The sequence below is a fragment of the Misgurnus anguillicaudatus genome, chromosome 11, assembly GCF_027580225.2.
Source record: "Misgurnus anguillicaudatus chromosome 11, ASM2758022v2, whole genome shotgun sequence".
Taxonomy (NCBI): domain Eukaryota; kingdom Metazoa; phylum Chordata; class Actinopteri; order Cypriniformes; family Cobitidae; genus Misgurnus; species Misgurnus anguillicaudatus.
In genome coordinates, this window is record NC_073347.2 from 32,086,384 (window position 1) to 32,112,608 (window position 26,225).

The following is a 26,225-nucleotide window of genomic DNA, read 5'->3' on the forward strand; positions in this document are numbered from 1 at the left end:
GTTGACGCGCGTCTGGAGGTCCTGCGATGCGGATGAGGCGTTTGGCGCGCCGCGGAAGACGCGTTTCCGCCTCATTTGCGCGTGTAGCTCACGCGAAAGGCGCGAATTGAGCGTTGTGCACTGTAAGCGTGAATGTGCTTTTTTTGCATTTTGTGTTTGACGCGAATTGCCGGCTGACGCCCGAGTTGAAAAATTTGAACGTAGGCGCCGCGGAAATTTCGCGCTTGATATTGTCCAAAGCAGTCACCCTGAGCTATATAACACAAGTTCTTATTTCTATAGAGACAGGAATAAAAAAGGACCTCGCTTGGAAGAGTGAGAACATCGGGCAACCTGGTAAATTGTAATACACATTTCTCTTTTGAGTCACGTGACATTTATTGACCCGCGCCGTTTATTTTCCAAATAATTAAGGTTACCAAATACAAACCGGTAACTCTCTCGATAAATGCACGATCAACATCAGCCATCTGGCAAACAAACAACGGCATAGCACTTCCCACAAGAAGCGGATTTTGCCTCTGACGCGTGTCAAATGCTTGCTTTTTCCGCGTGTCTACTCCGCTCTACACGCGCAGATGCATTCAAACTGTTCAAGCTGCAAACTAGGTGCGGTAGACGCGAATTTGACGCCTGAAACGCGGTTGGTGTAAATGCACCATTAGAGTTTAAAGCGTCATCTAGATGACAGCGTTTAATTTGTAAAGTTTCAAAAGATGATCATCTGGGGAACGGCATGTACCGTATTTTTCCGTTTATAAGCTGCGTTTTTTTCATAACTTGGCTGTTATGAAACCCGTCTTGATGCAATGTTGCATGTATGTTTCAATCTAAACCTGTCACTAAACCTGAAATGATTTTCAGTGAATCACAGTTAAATTTCAGTCTGCTTATTTCTGTATTAAACTGCAATATTGCTTTCTTTGTGTTAATGGAAAAAGAAAATCAGTCAGGATTGGAAAGAAGGTAAGTAAATAATGACGGAATAAAAGAAATTGTTTCAATTATTCCTATAAAAAACAAAAGCTACTTTATTTGAATAATTTTATTATCACTGAATGGTTCTTTGAGGAACCAAAAATGGTTCTTCTATGGCATCACTAGCTGCGTTTCAATTACCCTTCAAATTGCAACTGCGAGAGCGATTCAGAAGTCGACTCCTCTGTAAGCTTTCGAGTCGTTCAATGGATGCCATCCGCGTTTCGGTTAGTGTGGTGCCATATAAAGTTAAACACCTATCGCCATAGTTTTGGAATGATTTACAGTTTTAGTTGCATAACATCGGTTTCCATCACCACGATTTTATGTGCATTTTGAAGTATCGCTTAAAAAATCGCTTTCATAACTTGGCTGGTACTGCGTCTTATAGTCAGGTGCGCATTGTAAGTCAGTATGAATTAATTTTGACATTTATTAGGCAAGAGACAACATTACCGTCTACAGCCGCTAGAGTCCCCTATATGCTGCTCCTATATTTATGTAATTCAAACGTTTCAGTGATGTGGAAATACGAGCCTGCGAACTTCACGCTAGTTGGCTTGTTCGGTTAATTTAGCCTATTCACCCTTCCACGTAAGTTCTGTTTGCTATGGTTTATCGTTTAAATAACTGATAATATTACGTTAACGTACAGACATCTATTCAGCCTGCTGTTCTTTCTGCTATTGTTTAGTTGAATAACTTGCTTTTCCAAATTTTGTGAAATATTTTTAGAAATAAACGCGACGTATAGTCCACTGCGACTTGTATATGTTATTTCGTCTTAATGACGCATTTTTGAATGATGCAACTTATACTCCGGAGTGACTTATAGTCTGGAAAATACGGTAAATATGTCAGTTTATTGAGTTTTTACATCTAGGGAATCATCTGCTTAAACATTGAAAGCTCAAACTGTGAGCTCGTGCTAAAAACCAAAGTCAATATCAGTCAGGCTTTTCAACATCTAAAGGGATTAAATACTGAAGCAGAGACTCTGAACTGGTAAGGCATATGTTGAAACACTTGCGTTTTCATTTACTATAATCAGAACAAATGCGACAGATATAATACTTCACTTCAGTGAGTCCCACAGGCTTGGTGGCACATTCGCAGCGTGGATGGGGGATAATAGATAACTAATATAGGTCTAGATCAGTCGTTTTTCGGATGTACTACTATGTACTTCTATCATAATGACAGATCCGCTCTGATGCGGTGTTCACAGATATCAGATTCATCCTTGCAGAGTAGCGCAAAGCACACACAAAATTTTCTATATTATAGTCAGAGATTGTGATAGAGAGGCCAGAGTTAGAGACTGCAGTTTTAATAGCAACACAATTATTCATTATTTGTTCATATTAGTTAAGTGGGCATTAATTAATGGTAACAATACATATTTTTACTAAAAATGTATTGATAAATGTTGAAAGTAACAAATTAGGATTAATAAATGCTTTAAAAGTGGGGTTTGTTTAATTACTGTATATTAGTTCATTTTAACACAAATAATCTTGTAATGAAGTGATTTGTAACTAATTTTAAAACTGCTGTTGAATAAAATACACAGTAGACAGATACATAAATAAAGTTGGATAAAATACACACAATTTAAGTTTTTACTGTACAGTACTTCCTTGAGATTCCCCCCTTGCCCACATCCCTTTAACTCTGATTCATATGCTGTATGTTGCATGTATGTTTCAATCTAAACCTCTCACTTAACCTGAAATGATTTTCAGTGAATCACAGTTAAATATCAGTCTGCTTATTTCTGTCTCACAAACAAACTGCAATACTGCTTTCTTTGTGTTAATGGAAAAAGAAAATCAGTCAGTATAAAGTTAAACACCTATCACCATAGTTTTGGAATGACTTATCGCAAAACAACAAAATTATGTTTTAGTTGGATAACATCGGTCTCCATCAACACGATTATATGCGCATTTTGAAGTATCGCTTAAAAAACGAGTGATGGAATTGACCAATTTTGAATTTTAAAAAAACTTAATTCTCGAAAAAGTTTTTCCGCTTGCTTTAGATGTTTTTTGACTTTTGCGAAAAAGATTTAATGCAAATAATGTGAGATGGAAACACATTTGCGAGTAATTACGAATAAATTCTAATAATAATAATAATAATTTGTTACGTTTATATAGCGGTTTTCTGCAGCACTTAAAGTGCTTTACATTTTAATGGGCGAATCTACTCAACCACCACCAATGTGCAGCATTCACCTGGATAATACAACGGTAGCCATATTGCACCAGAACGCCACACACCAGCTTATTAGTGGAGAGGAGACTGAGCAGGATTTCCTGCAGCATTTTGCAGTTCAGGCGTCCCGCCTAAGCTGGGAAACCCTACCGCCTTAACTAGGTCGTCCAAAAACAAAAATTGCTGCACAAAAGGGTGCAAGTGCATCTCGGAGAATAGCGTGGACGCACTTCACACCGCGAGCAGGCACGCGCGCCACACGACCGAAATGGTCCTTCCCTGTCTGGAGGACAGCCAGTTGATAAAACGCGTGTCTGTGAGAACTGTAATTGGACTTATGTTTTGGGTTTATTTAAGCCTGTTATTGTATTAGTCTGTAGTTCTTGCAAATTTAAAGTAAGTTAGCTGGTGATTTTGTTGTTTGAGCAACCTGCTAGTTTCACGTGCCTGTTGATTCAATATAATTGTTGAGCGCTCTTGCTCACTTTATTTGTGTGCATTATTTGCATGCTACAGTAGTAACACTCCTTTAAGATAATGTAATTAATAGTGGGAAATAATCAGTTTTTACAATTTTTGCGCTATCTATCATCGTTCGCCAGACGTTCTACTACATCCGCTTCAGTTTGTGTTTATTAACCCTTTAGTTTCACTTCATCACACAGCTATTCCCGTTAGAGGTAAAAACATTTAATTCATTAATAATCTAGTATGTGTTGATTTTCTGTCATAGTTTCTTCAAAATTAAGTTTAATTTGAGTGTTTTAAATAAAAATATTTTAATTTTCATCATGAAACGTACACCCCGGCCTGTTGATTACCATGCCCCCTGCCCCGCCCACCCCTACCACCTTAACTAACAAATTTTCTGCGGAAAACCCTGCTGAGTAATATCGCCAATAAGTATATATCGGGATGATTAGTAGGCCAATGGGCAAGTTTGGCCAGGATGACGGGGCACACCCCTACTCTTTTTCAAATGACATCCTGGGATTTTTTATGACCACAGAGAGTCAGGACCTCTGCATAGTGAACATTAAATCCAAGGGACTGACCATCTGGCTGTTTCCGCTGACGTTGTCTTTATCATATATGGTACTTGACGTTGTGCTAATGCCCTTGCTGCTAGTGCCTGCATCAAAAATGTTGCATTCCTTCTTCTGTGCACAGCATTCAGGCAATTACAAGCTGCACTGCTAATAAATGAATAACTTGCCCCATCGTGACTACATGCAGTCCTGTCTCCATTTTCCAAGCCTGTCTTGTTAGTGGTGCCTGCATTTATGCAAAGCATGGCTATTATTTTATTTACTGATGGTTGATAGCAACGCATCTAATTAGCATTTGTTTTTTTGCAAATTTTTAAAAGATTTGCTTTATGTTTGGATGGATTTTCTATTGTCATTATTTCGGAGAAGTTTTTTGCCGAAATTAAAAAAAAAATCACTAAAGTTTTGTGCAAATCTTTAATGGAAATGCCGCTATTGTGAGGATCCTTTTAAGACCCTTTTTCTAAGAGTGAAAGATGGGTCAACCTTGAATGACAAAAAAAAAATGTAATTAAACAGTTGGCATTATAAGATAGCTGGCAAATAATATAATACTGAATACTGTCTAATGTCATTTTTAGGCGCACACAAAAATATTCAAAATTAAAAACTATTTTACATAACTAATCAGGCATAGATGTTGACCTCAAAATGGTAATAATTCAATCTAGCCGTATCGGTGGATGATTATTTATGAGCATCATATCCATGAGAAAACTGGATATGATCTCATAAACCTCACTGTAAAAAAAAAGATTTGCCCTGACTTTTTTGGCTGGTCCAATTTTAGTTTCATGTAGGTGTAGGTCATGAATAATACTCAATGTTTAGCACAGTCATGGTCTGGCCTGCAGAGTGCGAGATGTGATATCACTGGTCAAGATGGTGACTGTTCTGTGGTGGGAGTTTAAATGTTTTATTTCTGATGACATTGACCTTGGGTAATAATAATAATAATAGTATCCGCCTGTAAGACTTTGCGTAATGCTCTTGTATGCAATACAGTGCAATCCAGCAACCCCATAGTTAAGCATCGAAAGATTTTCAGATTTTTATGATGCTTTTATTATGTGCACAGACAAAATAAGAGCATGTGAATTTTTTTTGCAAAACTATGCACTGTGTCTGTCATGTGTAACAGAATGTCTGGTCGAAGGCAGACGTTTCGTTTTTAGTCTCATCTTATAACTTGCTGGAGAGGGCAGTAAGTGAGTGCATTATGTCAAAATGCGCTCTGTTGTAATATCAAAAAATAAATATCTCCAAGAAAAGAAGAAAAAACTGGCCCGTCTTGTCCTTTCCCACGCCAAACATCTGACTGCCCCCTCTTTCTGTGAGAGAAGTCTCAAAACCACTGCAATGGCCATCAAAAAACCAACAACTTCCCCTGTCGCTTGCTTACTTCCTGTTTCTGCGTCTGAGGGCTCAACGGTGCTGCGATGATTAGCCGAGCCTTTGCGTGACAATCAGACAGCCAGACGCTGTTAGTTTCCCCCATTCAGACCGGAAGCAGCACTATTGCAACGGTAAACTGTTTCTCACTTCTGCTGCGGCAATCACAGGCCACACACACGCTGTCTGAAGATCTTATAAAACGTGTATTGTTTGGCTTCTTATTTTTGCAAAATCATCTATGAAATATGTCTGCACTTGTCTGCAAAAACAGGAAGCGACTGATACAGACCCTCTCGATTTCATCTCCATCACACATGCATCAGACTTTAGGTGCTTTATTGGGTGTTTACTGTCTTTTTGCATTATTCAATGTCGTAACTTTAACTCTAAGGTACTTTATACAACGCTTATGCATACATCCTGCTGTTTTAACCATTAATGCAAAAGTTTGGGTTTCACTGTCAATGTTGCATGTGCTAAATGCAAAAAATATATAACTTAATGGTAAAAGGTCAGCCTATGAGACACGCAATCCAGTAAAGGTCAATGTGCAGTTTTTCTATTATTCCTGTAGATTCTGCAATTCCAAGCATTTGCACATCGAAATTACCATTGCGGAGGATTTGAACGTACGTATTCAGATCTGTGGTGAGAGCACATGAGTGCCGAATTGAGTCGGTACTCTGTACTAGCAATCCTGTAGAAAAACTGGTATTGTTAAGTTTATAGCAATATGGGCTTACTAAAGCGCAAGTATACATTTTTGTATTTGACATCTCTAGTTTTAAGACATAATGTGTACATGTTTTTCTTATTATCTTGGATTATTAAACTTTTTCTTAGCATATTGGAAATCCTCACTCATAAGGATTATGAGTCACCGATTCTTTCAACTGTTTCCACAGAATGACTGTGAGTAAATTTGGCATCCAGTTAAACACTACTGAAGACGGTCTAATGTTTCTAGTGTATGAGTCATTGTGCTCGTCATAACTTCAGTCCACAAAACCTGTAATTAAAAGTATTACTGATATAAGATAGTGCTGAGGAGGTTTTTCATGATCGCTACACTATTTATCAGTGGGGTTTTTACTCTATGGAAAAAAACACGATTAGATAAAGAGATTTACACTTTCTGTTTAAAAGATCACACATTTACATGTCGGTAAAGGTTGGGTGCGTATTGGTTTGCGTCTGGTAGACCTGTAAACAGAAAGCAAGATGTTTACCAGTCTGGTGAAGTTGGTTGACCAAAGAATTGTTCACCTCAACAATAAAATCATTATTTGCACATCTTCATGTCACTCATTTAAAGTACAATAACAAAATCACAAAGGTGTCAATAAAGTACTTCATATGACTACAGTTCAAGTCACATGAAAGTATACAGCTTATTTACTCATCCTACCCTACACTGAAAATCACAAGCCTGCTGGTTTGTGGGATCCTGGATGACTACACTGGTTGAATAACAGTTTGTTGTATTCTTGTTATGGTTAGTTGTCTCTCATGCCATCTAAACACTCTAAATAAAAATAAAGTTGCTAAAAGGGTTCTTCACAGTGACTATTTTGGCCTTCCTTTTCAACACTCTAAAAAGTGATGGGTTATTTTCAACCTAGCATTGAGTCAAAAAGGAACAAACACAACCCATTGGGTTGTAATTTAACCCAGGCTGGGTTGTTTCAAACCAAAATGCTGGGTTGTTTCAACCCATTGCTGGCTAAAATATAAACGTTTTTTTGGTTGTTTTAAGTCTTTGCTGGGGCAAATATAAACGTCTTCCTGGTTGTTTTAAATCATTGCTGGGGCTAATATAAACGTTGTTTGGGTTGTTTTATACATATTTAAAAGTTTTTTTTGTTGTTTTAACCCATTGCTGGGGCAAATATAAACATATTTTTGGTTTTAACCCTTTGGGTTGTTTTATACAAATATTAACTTTATCACTGGGGCAAATGTCTTCCTGGTTGTTTTAACCCATTGCTGGGGCTAATATAAACGTTTTCTGGGCTGGGGCAAATATTGAAGTCTTCTGATTTGTTTTAACTCTTGCTGGAGCCAATATAAACATCTTCTTTGTTGTTTTAACCCTTTGCTGGTGCAAATATTGACACCTTCTGGGCTGTTTTAACCCTTTGCTGGGGCAAATATAAACGACTTCTGGGCTGGGGCAAATATTGAAGTCTTCTGGTTTGTTTTAACTCTTTGCTGGGGCAAATATAAACATCTTCTTGGTTGTTTTAACCCTTTGCTGGGGCAAATATTGACACCTTCTGGGCTGTTTTAACCCTTTGCTGGGGCAAATATAAACGACTTCTGGGCTGTTTTAACGCATGATTACTAAAATTTAATTTAACAAATTCAAACCAGAATCCAGAAACATTATAATGGAAAACAGTATTTTAAAATAATAAAATGGAAAATACGGAATTTGAGAATAAATAAAACGGAATTTGGGAAGAAATAAAACGGATTTTAGGGCCCTAAAAGGGTGTGTCAATTTTTTAAAAAGAGGTTTTAAATAAACAGTAGCACAAATTTTTTTTGGGTGCTGTTAAAACCAGCACAACAAACCTGGATGTAGCTCTTTTATAATATACCAATAAATCGCATTTAAATCGCAATTTTGATTGGAAAAATCACAATTCGATTTTTTTCTCAAAATCGTGCAGTCCTATTTAAACCCATTGCTGGGGCAAATATTGATGTCTTCTGGGCTGTTTTAACGCATTGCTGGGGCAAATATTGACACCTTCTGGGGTGTTTTAACCCTTTGCAATATAAACGTCTTCTGGGTTGTTTTAATGCATCGCTGGGGCAAATACAGCATAAAAGTCTTCCTGATTGTTTTAACCCATTGTTGGGGCTAATATAAACATTTTCTGGGCCGTGTTAACCCATTGCTGGGGCAAATATAAACGACTTCTAGGCTGTTTTAACCCATTGCTGGGGGAAGTATTGATCTTTTCTGGGTTGTTTTAACCCTTTGCTTGGGCAAATATAAACGATTTCTTGGTTATTTTAACCCTTGGCTGGGGCAAATATTGACACCTTTTGGTCCTGGGCTGTTTTAACACATTGCTGGGGCAAATATAAACGCCTTCTGGATTGTTTTAACGCTTCGCTGGGGCAAATACAGTATAAACGTCTTCCTGATTGTTTTAACCCATTGCTGGGGCAAATATTGACGTCTTCTGGGTTGTTTTAACCCTTTGCTGGAGAAAATATAAACATTGTCTGGGTTATATTAACGCATTGCTGGGGCAAATATAAACGTCTTCCTGATTGTTTTAACCCATTGCTGAGGCTAATATAATCGCTTTCTGGGCTGGGGGAAATATTGAAGTCTTTTGGGTTGTTTTAAGTCTTTGCTGGGGCAAATAGAAACATCTTCTTGGTTGTTTTAACCCTTTGCTGGGGCAAATATAAACGACTTCTGGGCTGTTTTAACGCATTGCTGGGGCAAATATTGAACTCTTCTGGGTTGTTTTAACGCATTGCTGGGGCAAATATTGAAGTCTTCTGGGTTGTTTTAACGCATTGCTGGGGCATATATTGACGTCTTCTGGGCTGTTTTAACCCTTTGCTGGGGCAAATATTGAAGTCTTCTGGGTAGTTTTAACCCTTTGCTTGGACAAATATTGACACATTCTGGGCTGTTTTAACCATTTGCTGGGGCAAATATAAACCACTTCTTGGTTATTTTAACCTTTTGCTGGGGCAAATATAAATGACTTCTGGGCTGTTTTAACCCATTACTGGGGCAAAATTGAAGTATTCTTGCTTGTTTTAATGCATCGCTGTGACAAATACAGTTTAAACATCTTCCTGATTGTTTTAACCCATGCTGGGGCAAATATAAATGACTTCTGAGTTGTTTTAACCCATTGCTGGGGCAAATATTGACATCTTCTGGGTTGTGTTAACCCTTTGCTGGGGCAAATATAAATGTCTTCTTGGTTGTCTTAAAGGAATAGTCTACTCATTTTCTATATTAAAATATGTTATAACCTTAACTAAGAACTGTTGAATCATCCCTCTATCATCTGTGTGTGTGCACGTAAGCGCTGGAGCGCACTGCGACGCTTCGATAGCATTTAGCTTAGCCCCATTCATTCAATGCTGCCATTTAGAGATAAAGTTAGAAGTGACCAAACACATCAACGTTTTTCCTATTTAAGACGAGTAGTTATACGAGCAAGTTTGGTGGTACAAAATAAAACATAGCGCTTTTCTAAGCGGATTTAAAAGAGTAACTATATTTTATGGCGTAATAGCACTTTTGGGAGTACTTCGACTCGCCTGAAAATCCGCTCCCCTTCTCACTCTCATAATGGGAGAGCGAGGGTGTTACTGCGCTGAGTCGAAGTACTCCCAAAAGTGCTATTACGCCATAAAATATAGTTACTCTTTTAAATCCGCTTAGAAAAGCGCTATGTTTTATTTTGTACCACCAAACTTGCTCGTATAACTACTCGTCTTAAATAGGAAAAACGTTGATGTGTTTGGTCACGTCTAACTTTATCTCTAAATGGCAGCATTGAATGAATGGGGCTAAGCTAAATGCTATCGTAGCGTCGCAGCGCGCTCCAGCGCTTACGTGCACACACACAGATGATAGAGGGATGATTCAACAGTTCTTAGTTAAGGTAATAACATATTTTAATATTGAAAATGAGTAGACTATTCCTTTAACCCTTTGCTGGGGCAAATATTTACGTCTTCTGGGCTGTTTTAACACATTGCTGAAGCAAATACAAAAGTTTTCTAAGTTGTTCTACTGCTTTGCTTGGGCAAAAAAAATTCTGGGTTGTTTAAAGTTTTGCTGAATCTAATATAAACGTTTTCTGGGCTGTTTTAACACATTGCTTTTTTTACTACAAAGCACCTTTGTGCATCTAAAAGCTTCTGTGGATGTTAAAGGTATATAAGTTCTTTAGGAATTTTTATCTTAAAGATTGTATGAGAAACTGCTGGGTATGTTGAACACTTAAAATCTGTCATTTATTAAAGGTTTATAACAAAAAAAAAATGCTGCCTTAGAAGACAGCCCTTTATTAAAAGCTTGCACCTTGATCATTTTATTTTCACAATCTCTTTCTAAATTACTACAACTTTCAGGCAACACACTTGAGCAATGAACCATGATTCCGCATTAAAACCAAACTGCAGACGTTCTGTCAGTGTTGCTCTTATGGTGTGTGTGTGTGTGCGTGTGTATTTGATATGGTTTGATTTCCTTTGCTTTATAATACTGAGCCTTTGCCCACAAACCTCTGCTGTGGCCCCAATCACAGAGCCCACAGGAGCATTTGGGCCCTTTCAACCTCCTACAGTACAGCTCTCAAACTGATAAAGCTCTCTATACAACTCCAATATAGACACACATTTCAATATTTCACTGCATACAGTAAAACAAGATCTGTTAAATATTTTTCACAAAAAATCTTATTCAGCAATGCAATGCATTTTGTAACCCATTGTCATTTATTTCAGTATTCGCTTGGGAAAGTAGTAACATTGGTCATCGATCAGCCATTCACACCTTACACACATCAAACAAACACAGTGTGTGAAAGTAAGACACAGAATGCATTTACTGACAAGACCCACCCCGTATGAAACTGACACATGCCTAAACATAAACACACATTGACATCCACACACCTCCTACACTAACGCGCATTGTTCACTTTAAAAGCGTTTAAGTAAATTAGCACTAACATTATTATTTGCAACATGTTTGAATATTACAGAAAAATAAACCTGGCATATTTACATACAGAGGGACAAAATAATTTCCTATGTGCCAACACATGAGGGATGACCTTTATTAGGCCACCAAAACAAAATTACAGTATCTCCTAATAAATATATAGTAAACCGAAGTGGAAAGTGCTTTGGATTGCATTTCGAGGATAATAAAATATCTAATACATAAAAACATCTGAATAAAGTTGCATTAATGTGTAAGGACACAGAAAGAAAGAGAGATATGTTTCCACACCTACGCTTCAGCACAGTGGCGGAAACCAGGCATGAGACTATTGTCACGAAAGCTTTGTGTGACACAAATGATGCAGAATACAGCATAGTGTTTTCTGCAAAGCCCACATAGAGTCGATTCCTTCATTTGTGTGCAGAGTGAAGCTTTGACTAACCACAACGCTGTAAAAACATCTGCCACCATGAGAAATGGCATCGACTATCTACTCTTTAAATCAAACATTTCTTTGAGATCCACTTTCTTGATTATACTGTATCACTTACGCTCTACAAACACAACGCTGCAGAAGAGCCGTCACTATTACATTCTGCCTGATGATAGCCCGTCAAATAATTACAATTTTGAAAAATTACTTCCCCTATTTTGCTCATGACCGTAATCATAAATAGACAAATGAAAAGTTTGCTTAATCATTCATGAATTTGTGAAAATAAATATATGGTTTTATGTAAAACTATATGTCATGGACAAGATATTTAGAATTAGGCACATATAGTAACACCTTATACACATACACCCAAAAAAAGCATTTGGGAGGTTTGTAACATTACAATTGAGGTGATAATAGATATTTAATTTTAAAGGTGCAAAGTGTAATTTTTAAAAGGATCTCTTGACAGAAATGCAAAATAATATACAAAACTATAATATCAGGGATGTTTAAAAACCTTTAATAATAAACCGTTATGTGTTCAATACCTTAGAATGAGACATTTTTATCTACATACACAGAGGGTCCCCTTACATGAAAGTCGCCATTTTGTGCCGCCATGTTTCTACACAAGCCCTTATTGGACAAACTTTTTTTACTAAGTTGTCTCCGATGATGACATGTTTGTCCGGTGGCGGCTACCGTAGCTTCTCTATGCCTTTTTAAAAGCAAGGGGTGAGCAGTGGTTGCAATTCGCCAACCTCATCACTAGATACCACTTAAACGTACAATATGCACCTTTAAGCAAATAAAACTTTTTTAACTTATATACTTATATAGAAACTTTGCTTAGCAAAGTCTAACTAGTAAGGATATACAGCACAGGTAAAAGGGCTTAAAAGTTTAATGCTGCATTCGATTCAGAGCACATCCGTAGATGTTAAAGGTCACCTTGAGTGCTCATATAAAGATCAACTTATGAAACATTTAAATTCTTAAAATTCCCTTATTTGAATTCCAATCATTGATTAAAATTTAAATGCAAAATAGTTATTTTCGATAATCACAGATTAAAATAATCAAGTATCTATGTTATATTATAAAATAAATACTGTAGGTTATAACCAAATACAGTTTTGTATTTAGAGAATGAGTTTGAGATATGCAGTTGATGATATATACATGTGTATGATATAATATCTGTGAATATTTTCTCACCGCATGTTCAAGTGTGTTTGAAGAGTAACAAAGCGTGGGAAACCTCTTCAGCGGTAAAGTCTCTGTGACCGAATAGAAAAAAATTGCCAAGTTTTTCAAAATGATAATATCAGCACGCAGCACAAAAAAAGACACTTGCATATATATAATACTTAAGAGGGGTATGTTTTAGGTAACTGTGTAAGGGCTCATACGTCTCTGTAGCGTGATGTGTCAATGAGGACAAGTATATAGGATGCAACAGATTTAAATAAATCTTTTTCGCTCACATGCAAACCTGCTCTCTGATTCACAAGATCGCTCTGAACCAAATGAGTGATGGGTCCAAACGAAAGCAGGTCATAACGACCGCACGCCTAACCATGGAACACACACACAGTCATTCTACCATGGAACATACACAAACACACACACACATACAGCCACTTTACGGTGAAACACTCATTTCTCAACCTGTGGTCACATCCCTACCCAGAATGCACTTTGACTGCGGTGACTCATGGCATTCTGATAATCACCCAAAACCTGAAGTTCCACAGAATTTAAACACATATGTGTGCGTTTCTGTGTCTTCCTCTTCGGAAAGAATGAATAAAAGAATTGACGAATGATTTTAAATCAATAAATGTGACCGTGGACCACAAAACCGATTCACGATTTTTCATTTAATTTCCGTTGGTGTCTAAGTGTTTAAGATATGCAAAAGGTACAAACCCTAAGATAAACGATGACGCGAGTTATCGTCTACAACGTAAATCTCTTATGGACTACAACAAACACATGGATTGTAGGCAACAGTTTACTTCCTGGGATTGGTGATGTAGTAAAGACCGACATTATACTAATTCCTCCCGATTCGGACTCACAGCCTGTAAGTTAACTCCTGTTAGCATTGCATTGTGAGCGAATCTTTCAAACATGGTAATGAGCGTCAGAGGTATTCAGGCAAATCACAACGTACAGATTAGCTGGCCAATCAGGGACACAGAGCTTTTCAAATCGATGAGTTTTGTACAAAATCAATGCGTTTGAGGAAGTAAGGATATCTGGAGCTACTATTTCCTAAAATAAATATTTTAAACCTATATTTATCATTAGTAATATGTGTTACTATGGACTTCATTTGGACAACTTTAAAATCAGATTTTAGTTTTTCAAATAGTTGTATTTTGGCCAAATATTACATCCAGCACAGTACATCAATAGAAAGCCTATTCAACTTACAGATGATGTACAAATCTCAATATCAAATAATTGAACCGTATGACTACTTTTGTGGTGAAGGGTCACAAATGTTTTTTATAACAGGGAGACAGAACCTGTCCTACAGTATAACACAGTGGTAGAGCATTGCGTTGGCAGTGCTAAAAGTTGTGGTTTGAACCCAAGAAACACACATGTTGAAAAAATGCATGGCTAGTAGCTTTGGATAAAAGCGTTTGCACCTACCGTTGTTACAACGTATGTATCTTTGTGCTGATATTTAGTTATTATTTATCTGACAGTGCTATCGTGCACGTCATCACTAAACACCAGATGCCTTTGTATATCATGCGTCTATATCTAAACTCCTGCTGTGCCACTCAACTGATATGGTGCTTAACATTTCTTATCTCATTTCTCTGTATGCAGGCATAATTTTATCTGCATACGGCTCTTAGATCGCAGATCATGAGAATGCACGCAACACTGACTCTTAAGAGTAGAAATTATTTTATTTTTACAAAAATCATATATGGTGTCACACATGCATCCGTGATAGCATGATATTCACACGCACTGAAATACACACGCATGCAAATGCATCTCTCCCGTGTCTGTGTACATTCAGTGAGAACAACATCTGAACATCCTGTAGCGAAGCTTTTCTTTTAGTCTGCCACTTTCAAACCTCTGTCTGCACCACAGGAAATCAACAGGTCTAATATACACGCACACAAACACTAACCCATAGATAGACCATGCACACACACAAAACCACTCACACGTATCTAATACTGACAGTCATTGGAGCCGTAGCACGCAACTCAGAAAATCCACATGCACATCATAAACGCACAAGCGAACGTGCTAATGCACAGCCAATCGTATACGGACACGAGCAAACAAAGATTTATATACTGTAGATGAGTGCTTAAAAACATTTGACTGATATCCGCGTTGTTGTCTGAACCCCCGACAGGCCTGGCATGATGAGAAGCGACATGTTTGTTTCACCAACACCACACACGAGCGAAACTGAGAAAATGTCAGCCAGCTTGAACCGTGGGAGAGCAAAAACGATAATTGTGAACGGGCATAAACTGGCACGCCGGCATGTGACACAGATCTGCATGTTTGAAGCGCTCTGAACGACAGGGAGCAGAGGTTGGTGGTTGGGTTTTGGTCGACCATGCTCTGGCCCAAATCTGCTGTGATCTGGCCTGGTCTGGTTTGAGGAATGTGAGATGGTGAATCTTGAGGTGCAGAGCGTGGCTTTCAAGGCTCCCACGCAGTGGAGTCTGCCAGTGGAGCTCTGTAACCCCACATTTGTGCAGGTTTACCCCAATAGCGGCTGCGTTGGGGCGCAGACAAAGATAACGGATATTAACAAGATGCCGCAGTATTGCAAATGGGTACAAATGTGGCAAAAGTCCCGTCTTCCAAAAAAAAGAGACAATCATCAATTGTTAAAGACTTTGAAGATTTCATGTTTAATGGTTAGTTGAAGATATGTTATTTAATCATTTATTATTGTCATTTAAGACTTTTGCCAAAGATATCAGTCTTCTCCCTCCACACTAAAAAAATGCTGGGTTATTTTCAACCCAACATTGGGTCAGAAAGAAACATACCCAAACATCGTGGATGTAATTTATCCTATGCTGGGTTGTTTCAACCCAAAATGCTGGGTTGTTTTAACTTATTGTTGGGTCACATATAAACACAAACGGCTGGGTTTTTCCCTTTCTCACCCAATGCTGGGTTGAAAAGATTTTCCTAAAATGACTTTAGAGTAAAGCAACCATAATGTAGAAGAGGTTATTTTGTGATCGCCATTACTGAACATAGTACACTTAACCTAAACCCTAAAGTTTTTTAGTTTAATACACGAATTGCATGATTTCTCTCATTTAACAAGACATTTTGGGTTGAATAAACCCATTTACCCATCATGCATTGCAGCATGCATAAATTAACTGTTACTGTTATATTGCTGATTTTGTCTTTATTTTTACTGCAGTTGTTTTTTTATCGATGTTGCTTATTATTTTTGTCCTAAAGACCTCATTTTTTCACTTCATTTTTCTGTCCTCATTATTGAGACGTGTGTGTTGACGTTTCTGTGTGAAGTTGAAACCTTTGCTTTACTTGAAGTTACCTTTACTTTGCAAAGTGACCTATTTTTTGATAAGGAAATATTGCAGAGTTCTTTTAACATTAAATGATTTGTAAAACTTTGTTAAAATAAGAGTTGTGAAATAAAGTTTTTCATATTGTTAACTCACCATTTGTAGAACAGGAAATGTTTCGTTAATCTAACAAGGACATATTGCTGGAATGAAACATTTTATTTTCAGAGAAGGAAACATTTAATTGGCCTGTTCAGCAATATCAAGTAGATTTAACTTAAAGTTAATTGTTTGTTTAACGAGGCAAATTTGAAATTTTAGGGCAGCGATTTACCCTATATTTTTTTAAGTTGAATCAACTTAAAAAAAACATCAATTAAGTTGAGTCTATGCTTACAGTGAAAGACAAGGCAGAGGAAGATCAGTGTGTGAGAAATAGCGTACTAAAAAGTTTAACGCTATAAAAAAATGCTGAAATATTTTCAACCTATCATTGGGTCAAAAAGGGACTAGCCCAGGCTTTGGGTTAAATTAGCCCAGAAAATTTTTATATTTGACCCAACAATGGGTTAAAACAACCCAGCATAGGTTCAATTACCACCCAAAGGGCTGGGCTTGTCCCTTTTTGACCCTGGGTTGAGAATGACCCAGCAGTTTTTAGAGTGTATGAAATAATTTTTCGACTACACTGGTTAAGAAGTTGTGATCAGTGTTGGGGAAAGTTACTTTTAAAAGTAATGCATTACAATTTTAGGTTACTCCCCAAAAAAGTAACTAGTTGCGTTACTTAGTTACTTTTCATGGAAAGTAATGCTTACGCTACTTTTAAGTTACTTTTTCTTACTTGGCTTGATCTTTTTCAGGTCTTGCAGGTGTTTTTTATGATCGCAAAAATGTCAGGCTCTGGTCTGCCATCTCCGTTTCTAACTCAAACTGTTCTGGCTCAGGGGCACAGAGTGCATAATTCTACGTTAATATGTTCAGTTTAATTCAGTACATTATTTTCTTTTTAAATTATATTAATTAAACTGAAAAGTAACTAAAAATATTAATGTGTACATTTATAAAGTAATGCGTTACTTTACTCGTTTCTTCAGGAAAGTAATATTATTACGTAATGCGCGTTACTTGTAATGTGTTACCCCCAACACTGGTCATGATAGAGTGTTTGCCATAAAGCAATAATTCATAGTGGACCATAATAGTGTAAATGCAGTCTGCATTTATTTGACTTTGTACCTGTGACAATAAAGTTTAATTTAGAAAAAATAATATTTGGTTCTTCAAAAAGTGACTTATGTTTTTATGATGAACAATGGTAAGTCTTTCTAATGAGAAAGAGTCTGTTGGGCTGTTTTGCAAAAAGCCACGTAAACCCGGCAGACATCATCTTTTTTAGGAACTTACTGAAAGGCGATGGGTGTCGAGAGCCATTTTAGAGCTACAGGAGTGATAATGCAGCCTGACGAAAAATTTCTCCACATTTTAAGTGCACTTTTGATAAAGAAAAACAAGTAATACTTTAAAATTCGGCTGCATTGTTAACATTAGTAAATGCATTAGCTAACATGGGCTAATAATGAGCAATGTACTGTCTTTATTTTACCATTTATTAATCTTTGTTAAAGGGGTATTTCACACAAAAATTAAAATTATGTCATCATGTACTCATGTTGTTCCAAACCTGTGAAAAATAATTATTCTTGGGAAGACAAAAGAAGATATTTGATTAATGATGGTAAGCACACAGTTGACAGTACCCATTGACTTCCATAGTAAGTATATTTCCTACTGCCGGGGGTACAACTGTGCGGATAGTAAATATCTTCTTTTGTGTTCAATAGAATAATGAAACTAATTCAGACTTAGAACAACATGAGAGAATTTCGATTTTTTTTTGTTTTTTGGATGAACTATCACTTTTAAAGGTTTCTTATTTTTACAGTTTTTTTTACACTTATTTCTATGTAAAGCACTTTAAAATAACCTTTGTGTATGACATGTGCTATACAAATAAACTTCCCTTCCCTTGCCTTGCCTAATGTTAGTTAATGCAAATACAACTGTTCATGTTAGTTCATTGTGCATTTACATTTAGGCATTTAGCAGACGCTTTTATCCAAAGCGACTTACAAAGAAAAGAAAACAATCAGGCAAATTGTCATATAGAGGCTTGTAGTGTTGGGCGATAGAGGCTTGTAGTGTTGGGCGATAAGCCCTATTTTCAGATCGTCCTATCGTCAGCCTGTGAGATCGGCGATACACGATAGTATCGGGGGGCGGGGCAGTAGTTTACTAATTTTTTTATTTGTTAATTTTTTACTCTTTATAACAAGTCCCTTGATTGGTGGACAAAAAAAGAACAAGAGCAACACCTTCATGACCGCAACCTTCTTAAAACTGATGCCATTAATGCGAGCACGTCATTAAAACCCTAACCATGATTACTTAATAACTGTAAAAACATGCATCTGCGCACGCACACACACACGTGTGCGCACATACAAACAATTCAATGCATTGGTTTAGTGCTGTTGCAGAAGACTACACGTGTCAAGCAGTGGTGCTCTCATGAGGTGCCTTTTTAAACGCATCGGTCCAGCGGAACTTTTAAACACAATCATATATTAAACACGAGGGACGTGTTGCTACAACTTCTTGAAATGCATATCATAAACAGGATTAATACCTAGTGATCTGACTTCGGACAGAGCGCAGCTTTCTGCACGTACGCGAGAGTGAGGCGCTATGCAGCGGGTCATATTTTAAACAAAAAGTAAAGTTTGCCTCAGCTCGCATGAAACGCATTAAACTGAACAAATACATAAGGATTACTACTTTAGTTTATGTTTAGACTTCGGACAGACGCAAGAGCGCGTGCACGTGAGACGAGAAGCGCAGCTGCTTATGTCGCGGCGCGCTGGATTTAGTGGTAGAAGGAGACCAAGAAGCGCGCATTAAGTGCAGGTACGTGCAAGAAGGAATTCTCTCTTTACAAGCTCTCCACGTAAAAGGAAGCACACAAACCCTCATGTGAGGAAAAGCATGCATTGTGGGTGTTAATATAAAACTATGATGATGATAATAATAATAATAATAACCATTCGCCAACTATCGTCATGACTATCGCCATGAAAGCCTGCCAATGGCGATATGTCTGAAGATCGTCGATACACGATACTATCGTCTATCGGCACAACCCTAGAGGCTTGTACCAAGTTACAAGTTTTCGCAATTCTAAAACAATACCTGTTGAAAGAAAAAGAGAGTTAGTGGATTTTTTTAAGACAGAAGAGGTGTGTCTACAGTCAGTATCAATTTGTCCAGTATCTTTAGAAAATATGAGTTTTTAGTTGATTTTTAAATGTAGTGAGAGATGTGGCTGATCGGACTCCTATAGGAAGATCATTCCATCAGCAGGGCGATAATTCTGTAACGATAATTTTCCCGATATAAATTTCCCGATATAACGACTGTACGATAAGTGATCGATCATGTTTACGCACTGTGTGTAATGTTGCGCAAGCACTTCCGGATGCGGCACGCGCTCTTGGTTTAAATCACAGTGTCAGTTAGATTTTAAAGAGTGGAGTTAGATAAGGGCAAGCTATTCATTTATTAGTAGAGCCCTATGATTTTCGTAATGCGGATAACACGGACGGAATCACAGAATACAAATACACGGAAACATTTTCCTTTTGTGTAATGTTGGACGCGCAAACATGGTTTGTCAAAGCCCGAAACACAGCAGACAAAATAGGTACAGTATACTGTACTTTCTTTCAGCGTTTGCCTTGCTCACGCACACATCCGCACGGCTTTAAAAGTATATTTACAGGACATTCACAATGTCAGGAAAAACAGCAGATCCACCACTGCAGTGAATATACTGTATGAGTGTTCGTTCCCACAGCAACATGACGCTCTTGACATCCATTTATCAGTGATTAGCTCGTATATGTATAACACACGTGATCACTGAACTAAGTTTTCTTTCTTGTTTAAGTGAACATAAACAGCTGGATGCTACTCAGTATATTGAAACTTAAAGCAATCTGTTTTGGGTCTTAAAGTGACTGATATGGTAAACATTTTCTTGATAATTTTTTTGGCCATATCGCTCAGCCCTATGGAGAAGTGAAGGAAAATGAGCGGGAAAGTGATTTAGTGCATTTGTGAAGGTTAGACAAGGTGCCTCTCCTTTGCTGAACGTAAGGTTCTGGATGGGGTGTAGGAATGCAGGAAAGTGTGAAAGTATTCCGGTGCAGTGCCAGTGAAAGTTCTGTTACTGAGCAGTAGTGACTTATACCTGAAACGCGCTTCAATTGGTTGTGTTGACCAGTTGAATGGATAGGCTTTATCTTGGGTTGTACCGAAAATTCAAGCAGCTCTGTCTTCGCTAGGCTCAGCTGGAGGTGGTGTTTCTTCATTCTAAGCAGACTGTAATGCGTGCTGCTATTATGGTATTGTCTGGGTAAAATGAAAAGAAGATCTGGGTGTCATCAGCATAGCAGTGGTAGGAGAAGCCATGTGCCTGTATGATAGGTCCTAAGGATGTTATGTATAAAAGGAGTGGACCAAGCACTGATCCCTGAGGGACCCCAGTGACCATCTGGTGGGCTGTGGGCAATGTGCCCCTCCATGACACCCTGAAGGATCTATCAGAGAGATAAGATTTAAACCATTGGAGAGGAGTACCTATTATCCCTAGCGACGATAGGGTGGCTAGTACCATGGTTGACTGTGTAAAAAGCTGCCAACAGGTCTAGCAGAATCAGAACCAAGGATTTGGATTCCGCCTTCGCTAGCCGTAATGCTTCGGTGACCAACGGCAATGTTGTTTCGCTGGAGTGTTTGCATGTAAAGCATGACTGCTTGTCATCAAGTAGGTTGTTAACTGATAGAAAGAAAGATACCTGATTGAAAACTGCTTTTTCAGATGTTTTGGCAATACATGGAGTTAACTAATTATCAAAATAACTAATTACAATATTTGATTTTTAAAATGTATTGTTAAATGCTGATGTTAACATGAACTAAGATGAATAAATACTGTAAAAGGATTCATTATTGTTAGTTCATGTTAGATAATGCATTAACTAGTGTTTTTAAATACAACCTTAAGAGTTAAAAAAATTACTTGGCATATAGAACAAAGCAAAGAATGCAAATTTACTACAAAACATATGAACAACTGTATAAAATTAAATAAAAATTTAGCACCAATGAAATAAGACTTTGCCCAAGCAAATTTGTGTTTAATACATTTTTTACGAGAAGATGAGAAATTTGTGGGGAATTGGTGGAGTGATGTGCTGTCGTGCCGGTAAAAAGGCCTTGTGGTTGAGAGCTGGTGTGAGAAAACAGAAAGGGGGGTGTGGGTACAGCTCTGTGGAAAGGGGAGGGGCTTATCACTGTGCCATGCCGATAAACATGCCAAATCTATCAGTTTCATTCCCTTTACTATGTCCTTCATATTACTAGATCATTCAAGATTCATGATTTATATTAATTTTAAACTTTTTTCAAAATCGCTCATTTAAGACCAAATAGTTTAGCTGTAACTCCCAAACCCTGGTGTCAATGACATGTACAACCAATTAACATGACTGTAGCAAACCACCCACAACACCAAAATAACCAACCTTCAGGTTTCACAATCTGCACGTGAACTGCGAGTATTCAAACAACACAACAAATAAACCTTGGAGGACTAACAAAAGAAACTTCCCTAAGCTGGTTTTCTGGTCTTCCAGCCCAACCAGCTATACAGTCCCCAAAACCATCCAACAGACCAGTCTGACCAGGCTGGGAGACGAGCTCAGACCAACAAACCCGCCTAGGTTTTCTTGTTCTCGCACATTTATCTTGACAATTCTTTTTTGTAGTTTTAAATTCATTTACTTTCATACTGTACAAGGGATTTTATGAAAGTCAATAACATCAATGAAAGTCAATAACATTAATACTGCAAAAGACAAACAGCCCTGCCAAAACAGTAACAAGGTCGATATATGGATACTTTACTCTACCCACAACCACACAAGAGAAGCAAGGGATTGTGTTTTCTTCTGTTAACACATGAACATTCACTTCCCCATGAAGAAGATCTCAAAGAAGACCTGACAAAGAAATGTATAGCGTGTAAAATACAATTTTCACACTTTCATAGAGAAAGAAATTACAGAAAAGGGCGTGAGAGGGAGTTCAAAGAAATTCTTGCTTTAAGGACTGTGGTAAATGTTTTGCTGAAACGGCCTAACGATTATTTTCTCCTGTTGTTGAATAACTTCACATTCGCGCTTCTTCGTAGATGTCAACACATTCTTTCCAAGTCATCACATCAGCAAACAACTACATGGTGATCCTGTATGTCATGCAGATGTGCATTACAGCATAACGGTATCAAGCCTCAAAAACGGTTTAATTTAAGGAGATGAAACCTTGCACTGGGATACTTTCTCATCCTTTTGTTCGAAAATCTTGATCTCCCTTCGGCGGGATGGACCGATTTAGATTCTCTGGGCGTTTTTGCTCCGAAAAGCGTTTGAAGTGAATGTGGCCTCATCACTGCACTTTTCATTCTGTCCTTTGCTGTGTTTCCCCTTTATGAGTTGCACATGGGGCAGCCTGCAATTTATACACCACAAAATAAGCCCCTGCACATCTGCGCTTGCGACCGCACGCTTTAGCCACCACCCCGCTCTGCCCCACCCGTGGGGTGGAGGGACATTGGCAGCGATCACCCCACCGCAGGTCTCTCAGCAAAATACTGCAGTTATATTAAACTTAAATACAGGGGCTTGATAAACAAGAGAGAGAGAGAGAGAAAACAGCTCGGTCCGATCGCTGCGGTGCTGCTCTGACCATTTTTGCTTGTGGTTAGTGAAGAACGCTGCTAAGAAACCCGTTTCCCAAACACTGAGCAGATGGTGTTTGTGTCTATGGATAAGGGCTGGACGGCCCCGTCCTCTACATCCGAACGGGACGCACGCTCTTCGGAAATACAAGCACTAGTGGGCTACTTGCTAAATTTATGCACGGTTATACAAACAAAGCTTGGGAAGGTCTCCATGATCTTTGTCCTCTAAGTTTTAATACAATAACTTTTGACATTTCCTGTCTTCTGTGCTTGCTACTCTAAAGAACGAAAAACTGCCATCATAATAATTATGGATGCAAATAAAGTAAATGACATCTACCAATACGAGAGATGCAAATAGTTTTGCTTTATACTCGTTAAAATTATGTCATGAAATCCCACAAGTGCAAGACCGTACAAACTGCATTTCTGTTTTATGTCCAAAAGTGGAAAAATATGCATTTATCTGCAGATTCCGATTATATGACGATATATTGTGCATCCCTAATCATAATCATTCATCAAAATATCACAAACTTTACAACGATTTTTCTTTAGGCTGTCACCATGGCTGTACAGAATACTGTAGCTCAGTGGATCCCCTTGTGTGTGGTGCATCCCTTCGAGGCCCCCTTAAAGAAAATTTATGACAATAATTTTTTTTTTTAAATAAAATAAAACATGATAAATGATACAATTTAGTACTGTTAGCCTTAATTTTCTGAGGTTAAATTACACAGAATTTATGATAAATGAATATATTTTATCAAATTTCAGAAAACTGGGGACCCCTGGCACAGCCTTGTGGCGCCCAGTTTGAGAACCACTGATGTAGCTACTTAGGCACTGTATGAAATTGAAAAAGCTTGCTTTTAAAACACATACCAATAGTTAATGGACCGACGCTCAAAACATTTAAAATTAATAAAAAAAGTGTAAGTACTGGGACATCAAGATTCTAAGTTCACACAAAACATACATGAACAAACAAAACATACATGACCACCATGTGGCAACTTTCTTGATTAAGCCGAGTTATTTTCACACAGGAAACTATGTGATAATTTTGCCTTATACACTGTATATGTGTGTTTGTGTGGTTGGGACAAGGTTGAAATATGAAGTCATTCTGTGGCCTCATCATAGGCCACACTCCCTAGACATTTGTGATTTACAATTTACCCTTTCAGAAAGTACACCTTTGCACTTAAATAGTTAATATAAGTACTTCAGATGTAAATATTGGTACCAAATGTACATATCTGTACCTAAATGGTACAAATTAAGACATTTTAAATGGGTACTGCCCCCACACAAGTAAATTGGCATTATGGGCAAGTAATATACAAATTTGAACAAAAAGTACAGAGTACTTGGATATGGTACCAATTTCTTGATTGATTTTGCAGTAATTTTTATCCAAAATGACTTAGGGGCCATTCACATATGGCGTCTTTTGCATGCTCAAGTTCGTTATTTCAAATGTAGGTGCGCGGTATGCTTGTTTTTCAGGCGCATCCCCACCGCATTGTGTTAAAAACATCTGATTGTCGCAAGAGCACCGCAGGTCATGTGACAAGAACCTCAGGAGCGCAACTGCCCGAGCGCTTTGGAAAGAAGGAGAAAGCTCGTCTAGCGTTTTTCATGAGTTTTAGGCGTGACATGTGAACGGCCCCTTAGATTGAATTGAATATAAACACTCTCAGAAAAAAGTTGTCACTGGGACGGTACCTGTTCAAAAAGTAAATTTTTTACCTAAAAGGTACATATTGGTACCTCTAAGGCACATGCTGGTACATATCTCTAGCTAAATGTTAGGATCTTTTTAAAAGGTACTGTCCCAGTGACAAAAAGGTACAACTCTTGTGTCTTTTTTCTGAGAAAGTACATTTATTATAAAACTATGCATGTTTCCTGGGATCAAACCCATGACCTTTGTGAAGCAGACGTAGTGCTCCACCATTTGTGCTACAGAAAATAAATGTGATTTTCCCTTTACAAAAACCCTGTTGAGTAAGTTGACAGAAACGATTTTTCTACTACGCAGGTGTACTATGTCAAAATTCACCCATTCCCCAAAGTGCCACCTTGGCATTTAAACCTTCACATTTAAACCGTTACTTAACTGCTTGTAGATCAACAGATAAACACATTTACTTTTAAAAGGGTCACTAAAATCAGGTCATATGTGCAACTAGCATAGATATTTTGGAAATAAAAAAGTAGGCCACCACAAACATGTCGAATTCAGTGAGCATTGAGTATTGGGTAAAAACGAGGCTAAAACTAAGTTAGAGGAAGGCTGAAATGACTGGCACGGCTGTTTTTAATGAGAGTAACATTGAGATACTATCAAGTGGTGAGTGAGGGTGGAGGGGTGGTTTAACAGGCCCAAAACCACCAAAAAACTCACACGCTCATATACACATTTCAACACAACCCTCCTGACAATCCTCTCATATTCCGTGTTTTCCTTAATTTCCCCCTCGCAAAGAGTTTGCGTCTTTGGTGCGGGTTGCATACGTTTGTGGCCGCTGTTCTGGAAGGCCCATCAGCTTTTGAGAAATTACCATCAGCCAATCAGAGAGATGAGAAAAACTATGTGAAGGGAGAGAGAACTTGCATGCAAGTAAGAGAGAGAGAGAAAGAGAGAGAGTCACATGATCCAAGTTCCACCAATCAGATCGTGGGATTGCCGTGCAGCAGCGCTACCGCGGGAGCTGTGACCTCGGATACCTCAGACATGCGACTGACAGGCCGTTACCACGGAGATCACCGCTGCTTGAGTGTCAGACACCTGAAGTTTCAACTATTCGCCTAAACCACCCTTATAATACTACAACAACCACCAGAGAGAGAGAGCGAAAGGGAGAGAGAGAGAGAGAGAGAGAGAAAGAAAGAGAGAGTCTTCATCTTCAGGTGAGTCCATGTCATGGTCGGTGTCCCTCACTTGGTCTTTCTCGCTTGCTCTCTCGCTCGCTTTCACCACACAGCACATATGCAGTTCTGT

The 26,225-nt window shown here is 38.1% G+C and overlaps 1 protein-coding gene and 1 long non-coding RNA gene across 4 annotated transcripts in view; one reads left to right on the top strand and one right to left on the bottom strand.

Annotated features, from left to right (window-relative positions):
• Positions 1-26,225, bottom strand: part of LOC141368872 (uncharacterized) — a 196,428-nt gene that overhangs the window by 99,058 nt on the left and 71,145 nt on the right. The gene's annotated exons all lie outside the window — the stretch shown is intronic.
• The window catches only part of runx3 (RUNX family transcription factor 3), a 65,398-nt gene continuing 65,114 nt past the window's right edge, over positions 25,942-26,225 (top strand). The window contains exon 1 of one of the 2 annotated variants that reach the window (XM_055169313.2): positions 25,942-26,134. The gene's annotated coding sequence lies outside the window, so the exon portion shown is untranslated. The remainder of the gene's footprint in view (positions 26,135-26,225) is intronic. The other variant, XM_073873554.1, reaches the window with a different exon arrangement.